Consider the following 16,995-nt stretch of genomic DNA (forward strand, 5'->3'; position numbering starts at 1 on the left):
AGTGGGGCTGAGTGAGTGTAACTAGCCCAAGGTCACCCAGCAACTGCATGTGGAGGAGCGGGGAATCGAACCTGGTTCACCAGATTACGAGTCCACCACTCTGAACCACTACACAACACTGGCTCCCCACCCCAGTTTCCAGCAGCTGCTGTTCAGAAACATTTCTGCCTCCAGCTGTGGAGGCAGAGCACAGCCAACGTAGCATAGCCCTCTCCTCCATGAATCGAACCTTTTTTAAGGCCATCTTGGTTGGTGGCCATCACCAGGGCCATATCCAGTGCCATGGTGCAAAGATCCCTCCGGTGCCCCCCGTTTTCCAAAGTTGCCGACCGTTTTACAGCGCTGCCGGCAGCTTTGTGGGGCTGGAGGAGGCGGGCAGCGGCTGGAGGGCGGCTCCTCTGGTGGGGAAGAGGGGGAGGCTCCGGGCGTGGCACTGCTTCAGTGAGGCGGGCAAGGGTGGTGAGCTGATGCTGGGAGACACTGCGTCCAGCCTCCGCCTCTTCCCTGGCACCCTCCAAAACCTGGCGCCCTGGCACCCCACGTCACTGGCCTCTATGAGCAAGACGTCCCTGGCCATCACTGCCTCCTGTAGGAGAGTCCAATGGTTCCACTATGTGCTGGATGAAGAAGGACTTTCTTTTACCTATGCTGAATCTCCCAACATTCAGTCTCACTGGATGTCCATGAGTTCTAGTCTTCTCTCTTTGCATCCAATAGTATACGTCACTTTATTCTGAATATTGTATTTCTTCTTTAACCAGAAATTCATTTTCTTTCTTTCCCCCTTATCCTACATAAAGGTAAAGGTAAAGGTACCCCTGCCCATACGGGCCAGTCTTGACAGACTCTGGGGTTGTGCGCCCATCTCACTTAAGAGGCCAGGGGCCAGCGCTGTCCAGAGACACTTCCGGGTCACGTGGCCAGCGTGACATCGCTGCTCTGGCGAGCCAGAGCCGCACACGGAAACGCCGTTTACCTTCCCGCTGGTAAGCGGTCCCTATTTATCTACTTGCACCCGGAGGTGCTTTCGAACTGCTAGGTTGGCAGGCGCTGGGACCGAGCAGCGGGAGCGCACCCCGCCGCAGGGATTCGAACCGCCGACCTTTCGATCGGCAAGTCCTAGGCGCTGAGGCTTTAACCCACAGCGCCACCTGCGTTCCCTTATCCTACATATTTATATTTAATGTAAAAGAAGCTCGTCGCTGTCATGCAACTCCATATGTTGGACATGGGCAACCTCAAATCCTATAGAAACGTTTTGAAATGGAATTGAAAAAGTTGTTTAACACATAACAAAATATGTTCATATATATATATATATATATATACACACACACACATGACCAAAAGGGCTATTTAACAAAAAATATTCCAGATAAATGCACATGCCCAATCTATTTATTTTTAAAGCAAAAAAATCAGGATTTAAGCTTCAGACACAACATCAGCTCATGAGTTAAACCATAAATGATTTATTTCAAATCCATAGCAATATTGTGCTTAATTGTTTTATTCCTAGTTGTTCCTGCTAAACACAGGAAGGGAACTTCATGAATCAGATTTTCAAATTAGCTAAACTTCTATTTTCATGGAGAAATGAACTTTGTCTGTGTCAAAACTGTAACACTTTTCCTCATTGAATGTAAGTAATGAAACCATCCTGAGATTTTTAGATGCTTTAAACAAAATCAGAGTATTTTTCAAAGCACGTAACTCCCCGCAACTCGGCTCCAGCCTCAGTCTTGTTGCAATGCAATAGCTCATTATAGGCTCTTTCTACATTTGGAAGGACTTTCTGGTTCATCTGACAAAACTTCCAGTGCACTAAGAAGCCATGCATGAAAAGATGGCTTTTGAAATGTCTAGGCACACAGAAAATACTTTTTTATGTACAGAACAACTGCTGGCCCAGAGATGGAAAGAAGACAAGGTCCCTACCAGAGAGGAATGGCAAACTCGAGTTGATGGACTATGCCAAAATGGCAAAGCCAACTAGAAAACTCAGAAACAAAGAGGACAAAAACTTTACAAAAGAATGGGATTTTTTTTGTAAGTTATCTAAGAGACCACCGTAAACAGATGGAAACATTGGCAGGATTTTGATTTTACTTGGAGTGTAACAATTATCATGGACAATATGGATCGATATAAAAGTTAGAGGTCGGAAAAAGATGCAGTTTTAAATATTTAAAATGGGACTCCATGAAAGGAGTGGATGGAAGTCCTGAAATTCTGGGGAAATCTCTGTATATCGACATAAATTTGGTTTTTTATAACTTTCGTATTGGTAAAATCAAATAAAAATGGTTTTTTATAAAAAAATGAAATGTCTAGGTGCAAAGTATAGGTTCAACTGTTATTTACTGCATGTAAAAGAAAGAGGAAGAATAAAAAGGCAGAACATTTCAGAAAAAAGAAAAGCACACAGCAACAGCTTATTTCAGTTCCTAGCTGCCATGGCCGTAGCCAAGGGGGGGGGGGAGCAGGGAGGGGCAGCTGCCCACCCAAATCAATAAAAATCAATAAAATTACATAGAACTGCAGTTCTGCCCCTCCTAACAAAAATCCTCGCTATGCCCATTCTAGCTGCAAGCTCTTTTCTATTTATACAGTGTAAATAAAAAAAGTTTTACAACTAGAAACTCCAGTAAACTCCCAGCACCGTAGCTGCGCAGTCTTGCCCCATTTACTAAGCTTAGCATAACACAACAGCAGTGCCAGCCCAAGCCACTGAGTGCCCTTGTTAATTTAAACATAGGGCTGGAGTGTAAAACTATTGGTCAGAGGCTTGAACAGCAGCATAACTTGCCCAAACCGCTTTTTAGCTTCATATACAGCTAATTAAGGTGGTGTGGTTGTTTGCAGTCTGCATTTTAATGTATTGCAAATGCTGTAGAAATTAAATGAAGGAAAAAAATTAATTGCAAATCCCCACACACTCATTGTTTGTTCAATACTAGTTTTCATCAGTGTTGTTTTTCCAGGAAAAAGAGGTTTCGGAACTCACCAAGAACGCCTCTCCTTTGTTATCTTAGAATGGCAATTTCACCCACCTGACAAGTGCCAGAACTGAGCTACCACTGAAAATAAGGCCTGGCTTTCATTTCATTATTTTCTCATTTGCAATCTTATATAGTTAATATAGTTAAATTTAGTAACCTCTCTCACATACATGGTTTTGTCAATTATGTCACGTATATACTACTGCCAAGATCACTATACCTTAACAAAAAGTTGGATGAAACTTCGCAAAGTTTAACATGGATACAGCTTTCCAATAATAGACTACGTCAGTTAAACCTGATCCCATATGGCACCATGGGTAGGCAAACTAAGGCCCCGGGGGCCAGACCCGGCCTAATCGCCTTCTAAATCCAGCTCGCGGATGGTCTGGGAATCAGCGTGTTTTTACATGAGTATGAAGGACCACACATATCTGCTATTTGGGTCCCTGAAGCACAGATTCACACAAAGCAGCAAAACGCTCTTGCAGGTTATTAACAGGATTTTTTATTTGAAGTGCATATGCAGAACAAAGGCACAGGGCGACCACTACGCAACCTGTACACAGTAGTCAGGGTGTGCCCCTTTATATAGATTTGCAAAACAGAATACCACCTGATCTCTTGTAAGTCACCTGATTTCTTATAAACCACCTGATTTCTGGGAAATTGAAACTTATAATAAGTTCCTATATTACCATATAAGGTCTTGGTCTTCTCTCCCTCCTTCCTGCAACCTCCCTCATCCTGGTATGACAATAAATCCTTGTTCTTTATCTCTATCTGCCCAAGCTAGACATCCCGAGAGGCCCCATTTGCAATGTAACATTTAAGCATGTCCTTCAATAATAGAACAATTATATTGTAATATGCTCCTTCAAGTAGAATGTGTCCTTTTATTTAAAATGCATCTCTGGGTTATTTGTGGGGCATAGGAATTTGCTCATTATTATTATTTTTCAAAATATAGTCCGGCCCCCCACAAGGTCTGAGGGACAGTGGACTGCCCCCCCGCTGAATAAGTTTGTTGATCCCTGTAATAACACAATAAGGATAAGCATTCATTTGCCTTTACGGTCTTCCATTTGGAAAGGTGGAATTGCCTGTATTACACAAGATTAGCAGCAGGAGGCATTGCTTTTTCATTGTATGAATCTCAAAACCTCACACCCACAGTCCTTTTCCTGACATGCCAGATACTGCTCTCAACAGCCCACTTGTCAGAAGAGTTATTAAACCCAGTATGCTCCAAGCCCTGGATGCGAGATGGGCCAAGCAAGGGGAACACTCCATGCACATTCTTTTAAAAGGTTAGGTCCTCTGTGGATATTTCATTACAGTAAGAGACTGCAGCAGCTTGCCATGTGGATGAGAGACACCAAGTGATATGCAGCAGATTTGCAGCCGCCTTGCTAATCTGAAAGTGTTTCAGTCTGTTTGCTAGAGTGACTGAGAACTGCTAGCAGGAGGACAGGAAAGGCGAAGCTAAACAGGCAAATAGAGAAGATGAACAGAACATATTTCTGCAGCCATCTATTTACAGTGGTACCTTGGGTTACAGATGCTTCAGGTTACAGATGCTTCAGGTTACAGACGCATCAGGTTACAGACTCCGCTAACCCAGAAATAGTACCTCGGGTTAACAACTTTGCTTCAGGATGAGAACAGAAATCATGCGGTGGAGGCGCAGCAACAGCAGGAGGCCCCATTAGCTAAAGTGGTACCTCAGGTTAAGAACAGTTTCAGGTTAAGAACGGACCTCCAGAACAAATTAAGTTCTTAACCCGAGGTACCACTGTATTTTAGATTCAGGTAGGTACCCGTGTTGGTCTGTCGTAGTCATAATAAATAACAAGATGAAAGATTTTTAAAAAATTATTTATTTAAAGATGATCCAAAAAGAACTCCCTTAAGAGAATCAAGTCTTTTTGTCTTAAGAGAGTCTTGTAAAGAACCTTTCTAAAATAAATAAATAAATAAATAAATAAATAAATAAATAAATAACCTATTTATTTTAGGTTAGACATCAGTATGTAAAACCAAGGCAAGTTTCATCACAGAAGGATATTGAGAAATCCTACCTACCTTTGGTTACACTAGGCATAACAACTGACAGCTTCTCCAGCTGCTGTTCCAGTGCAGCAAGTCTTAGGAAAAAGGGAGACGAATAACATTAAGAAATGATGATAGGGCAGGGTTAGAAAATCCATAACCGAGGCTATTTATAGTGCAGCCCTCTCCAAGTCTACTCAGAAGAAAGCCCCTTTGGGTTCAATGGGGCTTAGTTGTAGGTAAGTGCCTATATAGGATGGGCAGCCTTAAGCTGTGCTGGGCTGACAGGAGTAGAAAATGCCAGGCAGGAAACAACAGGACTGTCCCATCAAAATAGAACGATGTGGGTGAGCCAGTGCCACATTCAGAGTGCCGCCAGCTTGCTCTGATGAGGGCAGAGTTCTCTGTGTGTCACTTTCTTTAAAAAATAAAATAACCAGCAGTCCCTATTTTTACTATTTTCCCTCCCAATGGGAGGGAGCTCCAGACTGGCATAGATGGGAGACCTGAACTGGGTAGCAGCTGGGATATGAGGTGATCCAGTGGATCCAAGGCTTCAGGGTCTGCCACCTGCAGGAACTCCACCTGCAGAGCTCCAGGGGCTTCCCGGCCAGATCAGCATGAAAGGCACTTTCACACGATCTTATTTCTCTCAGCTTCCCTTCAGTTGGGGTTGGAATTTATCTGAAGGAGAGGGAGCGAAAAGATAATAATACTACCAGGCAAAGGCAAACTCGGCCCTCCAGATGTTTTTTTGGGACTACAACTCCCATCATCCCTGACCACTGGTCCTGTTAGCTAGGGATGATGGGAGTTGTAGTCCCAAAACATCTGGAGGGCCGAGTTTGCCTTTGTCTGGTGGTATGTGTACCCCTGCGTACCCACAGAAAAAAGCACTGATAAAAAGAATCCCACTACAACTGCCACATCATACCTGTTCCACATTTGTAAGAACTCAGTTTAGTGTGGCAGCCCCTACACTTTGGAACTCCCTGCCTATGAAGATCAAGCCTTCATTGTTCTATTTGGCGCCTGTTAAAAACATTCCTGTTTAGACAAGCCTACCCAGATGCTTATAGAATTGTAGAGTTGCAGGACTTTTTTGCCCAGTGGGACTCAAACACATGATCTTGAGATTACGAGTCTCCGGAAATGACTGGCAGAATCCGAGACCAGGGAGAAGAGTCGGTGGAAGAAGATTGGAAAAAATTTAAAGATTATTTACAGAAATACTGTAAAATTAAGGAGCTTTAGAAAAAAGGTGGAATAAAGTTATATGGCTTTGGCAGAAATGTTAGAAGGAACTAGGTATAGATAGATTGTTAATGCATTAAAAGGGGGAAAAACTAGGTTACAATATGTTAAAATTAACTATAAGACAGAAAATAGATGAAGATGGAAAGGACTTGCTGAAATAGTTAATTGAAGTGGAATACAAAAAGGGAGGCGTTGAGGAAGTCAATGAAACAAGTGTATGAAAGTTAAGATCGAAAATATTGGAAGTGTTTTTAATTGTTTTTGTTTTGTTTTGTTAATTTAATGTTTTATGTAGTGTTTTTGTTTCTGTTTTTCTATGCTTTTCTTTTTTCTTTTTGTAATTTCCAAAATCTTAATAAATATTTTTTTTTTAAAGAGAGATTACGAGTCTCATGCTCTACTGACTAAGCTAAAGAAAGTTTGAGAGTTGAGGTAACTTTAATCTTCTTTACTATTTGAACTTACGTATGTTTTAAAGTAGGGTTGTATTTTTTTTATTTTTGCTTTTGCTTTTTTTGTAAACTGCTTTGAGGTGTTTAACAACCATATGGTGTATAACTTTTATGAAATAAATAAAGTAATAATTTTTAATTTGATCTCAGCCTCAGCTTGCAGCTGATGAATGATAATATTGGCCCACCTTACAGGGAGGTTGTAAAAATGGCAAGATAACATATGTACGATGTTTCAAACATTTGAAAGCACTATATAAAAATGGTCAGCCTTATTGTTACGTGCCCAGATTCAGCTTTGTTGCTGGAATCACTCTTGGTCTATGATTCAGAACTCGCGGATTCATCAGGTGCAAATATAGTTGCTTTAGTACATTTGTAATGGCTGAGAATGGGTGATTTTAAAACTGAATCTTCAGAATAAATCTAGTTAAACTACCAGCTTAATACAAGCATGATTTGAAAACTGAGAGCAGAGGCACCGAAATAAATAGTACAAATGGTTGATAAAGCATTCTGGCCTCCTAGTATTCCCCCTAAGGACTATAACTGCAAACGTACACACACACACACACACGGGGAACAGAGGGGATGAAAAGCTCCACTGAGTGCTTTTTTGGCCACCTGCCATTCCCAGAATGCCTAATAATATTCTCAAAACAAAATAGAGCAAAATACAATTCTCATACTGAGCTGTATCTTTTGTTTCTTTTAAAAACTGATCTGGTCTTGTTGTTTCCAAATACTTGTTTTGGAAACTAGAAAGATCCCCTCCCGGATTTTTATTTCACCAAATGCTTCTTTATCTATAACTCAGCAAGCAAGAAAATCTCTTTTAACTATTAACAGCAGTCTCTTCAAATGAAACTTCAACACAAAAGCCAGAATGAATTAGTACAAAATTCTTGCATAGGTGTGGTCTGTGGTTTTCGCTGTGGTACATCCCAGTTCTATGGATTAGAGGCACTACCGGGAAATTAGTCGACTTGTCAGCAAATTTGGGTGACCTAGCATTCCATACATTACCCAAATACTTAGCATGTGTTTTCTTGATCTTCACTGTATCACTTTTGTTGGATGGTTTTTGTTTACTCTGGGGAAGAACCAGTAATGGAATTTTATGAGTGAAAGGGGAAAGGTTGTGTGTTTGTGTGTGTGTGTGTGTGTGTGTGTGTGTGAGAGAGAGAGAGAGAGAGAGAGATGCAGACAGAAGAGGAAGGGAGGAGAGCATATAGCGGCGTAGCCTTCCTAAACTGGAAGATTTTCAGAGACACCAATTCCCCCTTTGCTTTATCATAAAAATCTCACAGCAAAGTGCCCATCATTACAACTGGCAGTGCACGTACATGTATGGAAGAAGGGTTTCTGCATATTGCAGCAAAAGCAGCCAAGAGACTTGGGGCATTTTAAAGACTACCATTTTTACTGTGGCATATTGTTTGGGTGCGTATCAGGGGCAGGCCAGCAATAACTCACAAGGCGCAAGCAAAGTTAACTCTTTATTCAAAGAAACGAAACAACTCAGGCCTAGTGACACAGCAACTCTTCCCAGTAGGTCTTGCCCCAATGAGGCAGTTGTGAGTTCCCGACAGCTCTCTTAAGTCAGGGGTGCCATCTACGGGGGGCTGGGGGGGTCAGGGGCTGCCTCCCAAATCCAATTTGATCCTTAAAAGGACGCACCAGGACGAATATGCTTTGCCTTGCTGCCTCCTTTTGAGGATCACCAGGGATATACAGGGTGAAGCGTGTTCACACCACGTATCTCTTTCAAAAAGGTAAGGCATTTGGCAGTGGGAGAGTGGGAGATGACAGGCCAAGTCGGTCTGGCCAGATCGGGGAGTGGGTATCGTGCATGTGATGTCATGCATGTACGACAGCCCCCCCCCCAATGTTGGGCGCAACTTGATGACACTGCTCTTAAGTCTCCTCCTCCCCTGGTTCCTTCCCAAGCAATCTAAGACTCCTTCATCTTGCCTGTCTTTGCTCCGCCCTCTTCATACCTCTGTGGGTTCTGTGAGAAAAGTGGAGGGGCAGGGGAGCTGGTCACAGCAGGAGGGGGAGACTCCCTAGCTTCCTCAGCAGCCTGTCTCATCTCTGTCTCTTGGCCCCACTCCTCTCCAGCCTCAGTTTCTGCCTCTGATTCCAGATTGCTCTCTTCCACAGCCTCTTCCTGCTCACTAAACCCTCTTGCCTCTTCAGTTTCCAACACCCCCTCCTCCCTCTTCTCTGCTCCCTCTGACCACTCATCACTGTCCCACCACCAATCCATGGACTCATTTTTCCCTTGGGAGTTCCCCATCTGGTGCCTCCCACCACTTCTCTGCTTCCAGCCAGTCCATGACACATACGCTTTCATGGACTACAGTCCACCTCAATACACACACACAGTGTGCATGTGTGTGTGTGCATGTGTCTCTGTGTGTGGACAGACAGTGAGGTTAGAGAGAAGTTAATTACAGAAAACAACAGTTACCAACAGTGGCCATTTAGAAACTACTACTGGAGATAATTGGCAAGCGAATCAACACATGTAGTGTGATAATAAACAGTTATTCCAATTCCTGCCACAGGCAGTAAACTAAACCTTTTGATAAACTATAATTCAGCTTTTGAAGTTCCTTTGTTTTGAGAACACCTATCTTGAAGTCTGTGCAGAGGTGCTGTTGGGGTCCCTGTGTGAGGGGGACCATCTGTGATGCCTGTGTTCAGCTTCAGTAGCAGTGCATATGTTGGGGCAGATTTGCCCTTCTGACACTGGCATTGCCACTGCTTACCTAGACAGGGCTGGGGCAGGTCAGCAGCATGGCTAGGCCTCACACATGCACTGCTGTAATTAATCTGATCCTGCCAGTGAATCCACATGAGCCCAGTCTTGCCACTGCTGTTACGTTGTGGGTGAACATATCAGATGACACAGCGATTCTTCAAACAGCTCTTGTTTATTCACAGGCCAGGACAGAAGTGAACTGAAGGGTTCAGTCAGCCTGCTTATATAGAGCTCCAGTACAACGTAACTGTAACAATTTTCTAAAACTATCCAATCACTGAACGTCACTTTCGATCCCTTATTTGCATAACTATCTACAGTATCCTCCTGCTGGCCCAGGGTGAGAACTTCAGTACATAACAACTGCCCTGCCCCAGCCCTGTCCAGGCAAGCAGCAGTGATGACACTGTCAGGAGGGTGGCTCTGTGATTCCACACCACCACACACGTGTGACTATTCCGCTTGCCGTACTTCTCATAACTCTGGGGAAATGCTTTCAATTTGAATGGCAGCACAACACTTCACTTCCTACTGCTTCACAATCTGCCACTGTTGCCACCTCATTTGGGGGCCCTGACTGCATGGGCCTTGGACATAGTCCCCACAATCTGGCCCTCACACTGGTCCAGTGACAGAGTATGCTGGGAGACTGAAATGTTCCCTGCTTTTTTATTTTATTTTAATGAATATATTGCCAGTTCTGAGGTCAGATTTACAGCTATTTATTATCTGGAGTAGACTGGCTTCTTTCTCCTGTGTAGAATGTAGAAGGAAATCACTGGCAGAACAAATTTCCGGATGTCTGTGTGCTCACAAATGCCATTTTGGGAATGTTCACTGTTAATAATGGAAGAGCTCTGCCCACACACATCCCTTCACATACATCAGTGGAGCACCCTAGCACTGGTGGGCAGAACTAGACTTTGTGGCCCCAGCGATTCATCCACATGTTATTTCAACCTGTGGAGGGGTTTGTGTGTAGGCCCCTCCAGTGTACATATATATAAATTAGTTGGCAGAATTGTGCCCAATGTAAACTGAAGTTTGTGGGGAGGGGGAATAGCAGCTTGATATCATTGGTGATTTCCCTCTCCTCCATGTGATTTGGCTTGTCTCCAATTCTGTCCCACAAGAGTCCATTAGGGAAAAGCTCACTTGATTAATTTCACCCCTGCTATTAACATGCCATGAACGTGTCTGGTGATTAAAGAGCTGTGTGGCTAAATCTACCAGGTGAATTTGAAGTGCTTTATAATTGAATCGTGGCTGTTTGATTTTGTCATTTGTCCCTGTCAAAAGCGTGCTATGAAAATGATGACAGCTCAAGCTTAGTTTTTCCCGTCTTTCGGTCCCAGCTCCTGCCCACCTAGCAGTTCGAAAGCACCCTTAAGTGCAAGTAGATAAATAGGTACCACTTCATAGCGGGAAGGTAAACGGCGTTTCCGTGTGCTGCGTTGGTGCTGGCTCGCCAGAGCAGCTTCGTCACGCTGGCCACGTGACCCGGAAGTGTCTCCGGACAGCGCTGGCCCCGGCCTCTTAAGTGAGATGGGCGCGCAACCCTAGAGTCGGAAGCGACTGGCCCATACGGGCAGGGGTACCTTTACCTTTAAGTGGGGAGCAGCAGTGGGTGCAAGCTATTGCACACATGCTCTGCTGGTGAGCTTCCCATAGATTCACTACTGTGGGAAACAGTATGCTGAATTAGATATGCATAAGGAGGGTCCTCATATAGTAACTCTTATGGCCTATGCTTGAAGCAACAGCAACATTAATAAAGAAGGTTGAAATTGAGGCTTGGTCTTAATATGAGGTGATAGCATGTGCCACTTCTGCAGCAGGGGTAATCACATTGTTAATCAATCAGTAAACCTCCTTTATTGGCACAGAAAAAAGTGTATTGTGTACATGGATCAAAATCACATTGTTAATCCTCTCTTATGTAAAAACCTTATTTGTAAGCAAGAAGAGGGCTGGCCTAACACTTTTGCTCTGAGATGCTTGTTGTTTTATTTGTACAACGGTTTGTTTTGATTTGTTTAAATACAGGGAAGTGGTAAAGTCCACTCTACCACCTCAGGTTTCAATACAGTGGTACCTCTGGTTATGTACTTAATTTGTTTCAGAGGTCCGTTCTTAACCTGAAGCACCACCTGAAGCATCTCCTGCTGCCGCACCACCGCTGCGCGATTTCTGTTCTCATCCTGAAGCAAAGTTCTTAACCTGAGGTACTATTTCTGGGTTAGCGGAGTCTGTAACCTGAAGCGTATGTAACCCGAGGTACCACTGTATGCTAATTTGGCTGCTTATTTAACCCAGACGATCATCCGTCGTCCTGATTGTGCAAATTATCTGTCGCCAACAGTTTTGTGAACTTTCAAATGGTATCCTTGCTCAAGTTTTGTAAATTTCAAAGTCTAACTGGTTTGCTCAGAGGCATGCCTAGGGGTTGGTGGAAACCAGCCCCTGCTGGGGGTTCAGGCCCACCCCACCCCCCAAATCACTTATCAGACTATGGAGTGCATGAGGCATATGTGTCTGGCATCACAACACTGCTATTGTGATGAGATTAAATGTGGGAGAAGCTTCTCATCCTTCTTACACCACAACACAAAGCTGCATGAATTTTTTTGCTCTTCCTCAATGTTATGTACTGAGTTGAATAGGATCCAAAAGGAAGCAGTCTGATTGGTCCTAGAACAATAGGATTCAGAATGCAGCAGTCTGATTGGTCCTAGAACAATAGGATTCAGAATGCAGCAGTCTGATTGGTCCTAGAACAATAGGATTCAGAATGCAGCAGTCTGATTAGTCCACAAGAGCCACCCAATCCAGCTCCAGGTGGAAGTGAATCCACAACCTGATTGGCCTACAGGTGAATCCCAGAATTAGCCAATCATGTGGGGCCCATTGTGTAAATAATGTATATAAAGCAGACATTCTGGGGGAACTTCCATTCCTTCTCACCACTATGAGCTGAATAAAAAGCATGAAATCCACTCTCGACTCCAAGTATATTTCACTCAACTTGCTTTCACTCCAGATGTTTTGAGTACCTTTGTAATGTGGCTATTGCAGAAAATTGATTTCTTCCTTTTTGGAGGGGTGCTGATACAACTTCTTTCCAATGGTGCAAGGGACCTTAGGCACACCTCTGGGTTTGCTTTCTGGTGCTGGAAAATTTATAAATAGTAAACAAAACATACTTTGTGAAAGAAGTGGTTGAAGGTTATTGTTTGTTCTAAGTACAAGCACTGAGCATTTTAAGATGTTCATATTGTGGCCTTTCAAAGTGGTACTTTAATCTTCCATTGATTAGAAAAGACTGGGAGTAAAAGATAAAAGAAGCATATGGAAAATGGCAGAGAACATTCTCTGCCTGTCAGGAGCATGAAATTTACACGTCCCAAACATCAATATCCCAGTGAACAGTTATTATGCTATATTTAGATTTTTAGCCCTTTCTCCATCTCTCATACAAAAGATAACATTTCATACTAATCTTTTCCCCTTCTTCACTAGTTTAGCTCTTCTTGCTTGTGTCTCTAGAAACCATTTGGAATGAAAAGAGTTTACAATGGTTCTGGAAAAAATATGCAGGATTGAGCATTCGCCCATGGTGAAATACATTGTTTTCCAAACGAAAGGACACAAAGGATGAATCCTACCAACTCCAGATAATCTTTTTTTAAAAAAATTAATAATTTAGAAATATTTACCGTATTCAATCAATCAATTTCCTTTATTCGACCGATAGTCAGAAATAAAACACAATACAGAATTATAAACTAAAACATCATAGGGGTACATAAATAAGGTAGGGCCACAGTACTAAACCTCTCACAGATAACCCACATCAAGGCATTCAGTTATACGTTTCCGACACTTGAGTGCCAGGAAAAGGAATTTAGCCACTGACAAAGTTGTTTTCCCAGAAGACTTATTTAGCAGATATGCTGTCTGCTTTCCTCTTTGTCGGGGACTAAGCTGGGGTAAGTATGGGGTTATAAGATACTGTCTTAAATCGTTGTAGAAGGGACAGCTCAGTAAAATATGCTCTGTGGATTCTACCTCACCCAAAGCACAATGGCATAATCTCTGGTCATATGGGACTCCTCCATATCTTCCCTTCAGAACCGCCGAGTCAAGAACATTCAGCCTAGCCGCGGTAAATAGTCTGTGGTATTCCACGTAGTGGATATCCGCCAGGTAGTGAGCTGGAGCAGCTCGGTACATCTGCTCCCCCAGAAACAACCCAGGTTTCATACGGGCTATGTCCCCCTGTCTGGCAATATCCCTTAATCTTTGGGCGATCACCGCCTTTGCGTGGCTATATGTCATGGACTCTATATAAAGGGAGGACAACCCGCACTTCTGCACTTCCTCCACTATCTCCCCTTCCCATGAAGATTTAAAGTTATCCCTCAGAATCAAGGGGGCCAAACCCACCGGTCTGAAACAGAGCTTGAGCCATAGCCATAACTTCGCTTTCAGGGCCACATACCTAAAGGCTTGACAACCGGTTTCCAATCTCATGATCGCACCTGCCACGGAGGAGGGGATCCTGAGTATGGCCCTGAGGAATTGGGTTTGGGTAGATTCCAATTTTTCAAAGTCCCTACGTGAGCCCAAGGCAATGCCCACCAGTAGAAGAGGGAGGAAATATTTACCGTATTTTTCGCTCTATAACATGCACCCGACCATAATATGCATGTAGTTTTTAAAGGAGGAAAATCCGTAGGCATGCCACCCGTAGGCATTCCCTCCATAACACGCACAGACATTTCCCCTTACTTTCTAGGAGGAAAAAAGTGAGTGTTATGGTGCAAAAAATACGGTATGTAGATTACTTAAACACAAAACTCTCTTAAGAGGTATAAAAATGTATTGTGAACCTCAGTGTTCCGTCTACAGAAATTGACCAGGCCTACAGTTACATACTGTTGAATACTAGATAACAGGATAGTGTCCTCTTTTACGCCTGATGGCAGCAGATGAATTATGGGAGAGCAGGACAGGCTGTGTGACACACACAGCTCTGCCCTTCAGCCAGATAATTGCAGCCAGGGTGTCAGGATATATCCAGCCAATGAACATTTGCCAACTGAGGCAGTTGCTTCATTCTGCCTAATGATGGGACTGACCCTGGAAGCACAGCTGGAAATGTCTCTATCCCAGACCTTGGAGAGCCACAGCCAGGCTCTACAGCAGCACAGGCAGAAAGATAAAAAATACTGACTGCTCAGTGATGCAAATATGATATGAATCTGACTACAGGTAGGTAGCCGTGTTGGTCTGCCGTAGTCGAAACAAAATAATAAAAATTCTTCCAGTAGCACCTTAGAGACCAACTAAGTTTGTTATTGGTATGAGCTTTCGTGTGCATGCACACTTCTTCAGATACAAACGAAGTTTCTGAAGAAGTGTGCATGCACACGAAAGCTTATACCAGTAACAAACTTAGTTGGTCTCTAAGGTGCTAATGGAAGGAATTTTTTAATGAATCTGACTGTTACGGTAACATAATAGTCAATATAGCTTATGCCTCTTTTTCTGGAGTTCTGTCTATAATGGTAAAGGTAAAGGTAAAGTGACCCCTGACCATTAGGTCCAGTCATGGCTGACTCTGGGGTTGCGGCGCTCATCTCGCTTTATTGGCCAAGGGAGCCGGCATACAGCTTCCGGGTCATGTGGCCAGCATGACTAAGCCGCTTCTGGTGAACCAGAGCAGCGCACGGAAACGCTGTCTATAATGGTAGCCATTAACAAATGGCAGCATTTCAGGTTTATTAAACAGAGGCCTAAATGTCTTTTTTCCAAGCTGCCTAGAATGTAGCTGGAAGCTGTATGTACCTCGAGGGATGAGAATTATAAGCATTTCCATCTCTCATTAAGGGTCCATTGTCCATTGCTCGCTGCTTGTGGTGGCTGCCAAAAAGCCCTTTCATCCATCTAAATACACGCAGCATGCTCCAGCCTAGATGCATGTAATGTTAACATGGCCAGGGCCAGTGTTTCTCATGACTATTTATTTATTTATTAGAAACATTTTCAAACTGTCATTCATCCTTATTGATCATTCCCAGGGCAATTTACAAAGGGCAATGATTCGCTTACTCATACACTCTTTGGCAATGGTCTACAAATGCTTCAGTTCTGACTAACACATACAGCAATGGCATTTAGATATTACTTTCTTGTTGTGTGGATTATGGGCACAGAGATTTACCACCACCGCCAAAGCCCTGGCAGTGAGTGATCAGACTTCAAGAGTTGGTTCTCCCCATCCTGTGGTGATTGGGATCAGGCCAGGTGCTATCCATCAACTATCTATCTATCATCTATCTATCTATCTATCTATCTATCTATCTATCTATCTCTATCTATCTATCTATCTATCTATCTATCTATCTATCATCTATCTATCTATCTATCATCTATCTATCTATCTCTATTTATCTATATCTATCTATCTATCTATCATCTATCATCTATCATCTATCTATCTATCTATCTAGCTATCTATCTATCTATCATCTATCTATCTATCTATCATCTATCATCTATCATCTATCATCTATCATCTATCTATCATCTATCTATCATCTATCTATCTATCTATCTATCTATCTATCTATCTATCATCTAATATTGCACTGTTGGCATCCGTCTGTCCTGAGAGACAATGGAGTGCACCTCTGGGAATGAAGTCAAACGGCTGCGTTAGCTGCACTGAAGTCACCTCTCCAGGTCGCAAAACTGGATAGTGTGTATGTTGGTCCTGGGTTGCCTAGATGGCAAGTCCTTCCTCTCGGCCTCGCTGATGTGGTCCAAAGGAAAGCAGAGCAATATGTTTGGTGCCAGCTTGGCTTAGTTGTTGTCAGAAGGAGGTGTGTGAGGTGCCATGTAGGGTTTGTGTAGCCTTTTCTTCTCCTGAAGATATCCCACAAGGCAGCGGAGGTTTAGGGTTAGAGATTTCCTTCTCCTAGATGGGCTACCTTCCCAGGTTGCTCTTTTTTGAAAAGGCTGAGAGCAAAGTGCCTTTTCGAGGTTGGAACTGACCTTTTTGGTTGAGCATTTACTTGCCATTGCATAGTTCCTTTTTGGACCAACCAGAAGAAGAGTCACGCATCAGAGATTGAAATCTGGTTATCTCGTTGTTGGAGTTCCATCAGAATTGCACCAGCAACAAGTATACAAATAGAGAGTTATTCTCTTGGACTTATTGCAGGAATATTTGGACTGTTTGGCTTTCAGATATTGTGTATGTCATTCTTATTTTGGCACTGTACATATCATTTAAAACTAAGCATTAGAAGGTGTTGTACATTACTGTCAATGAATTTTTGTAAACCACATACAGAGTTATTTAGTTTGCTCAAGGGAAAAGGCTCCAAGTCTTACTGGGTCCCAAGCCTTTGGAAGCATCAAAAGTAGCTCTTCTGGTATTTACGGTAAGTCCCCAGTG

This window comes from Podarcis cretensis, assembly GCF_951804945.1.
Source record: "Podarcis cretensis genome assembly, chromosome: 11".
Lineage (NCBI taxonomy): Eukaryota > Metazoa > Chordata > Lepidosauria > Squamata > Lacertidae > Podarcis > Podarcis cretensis.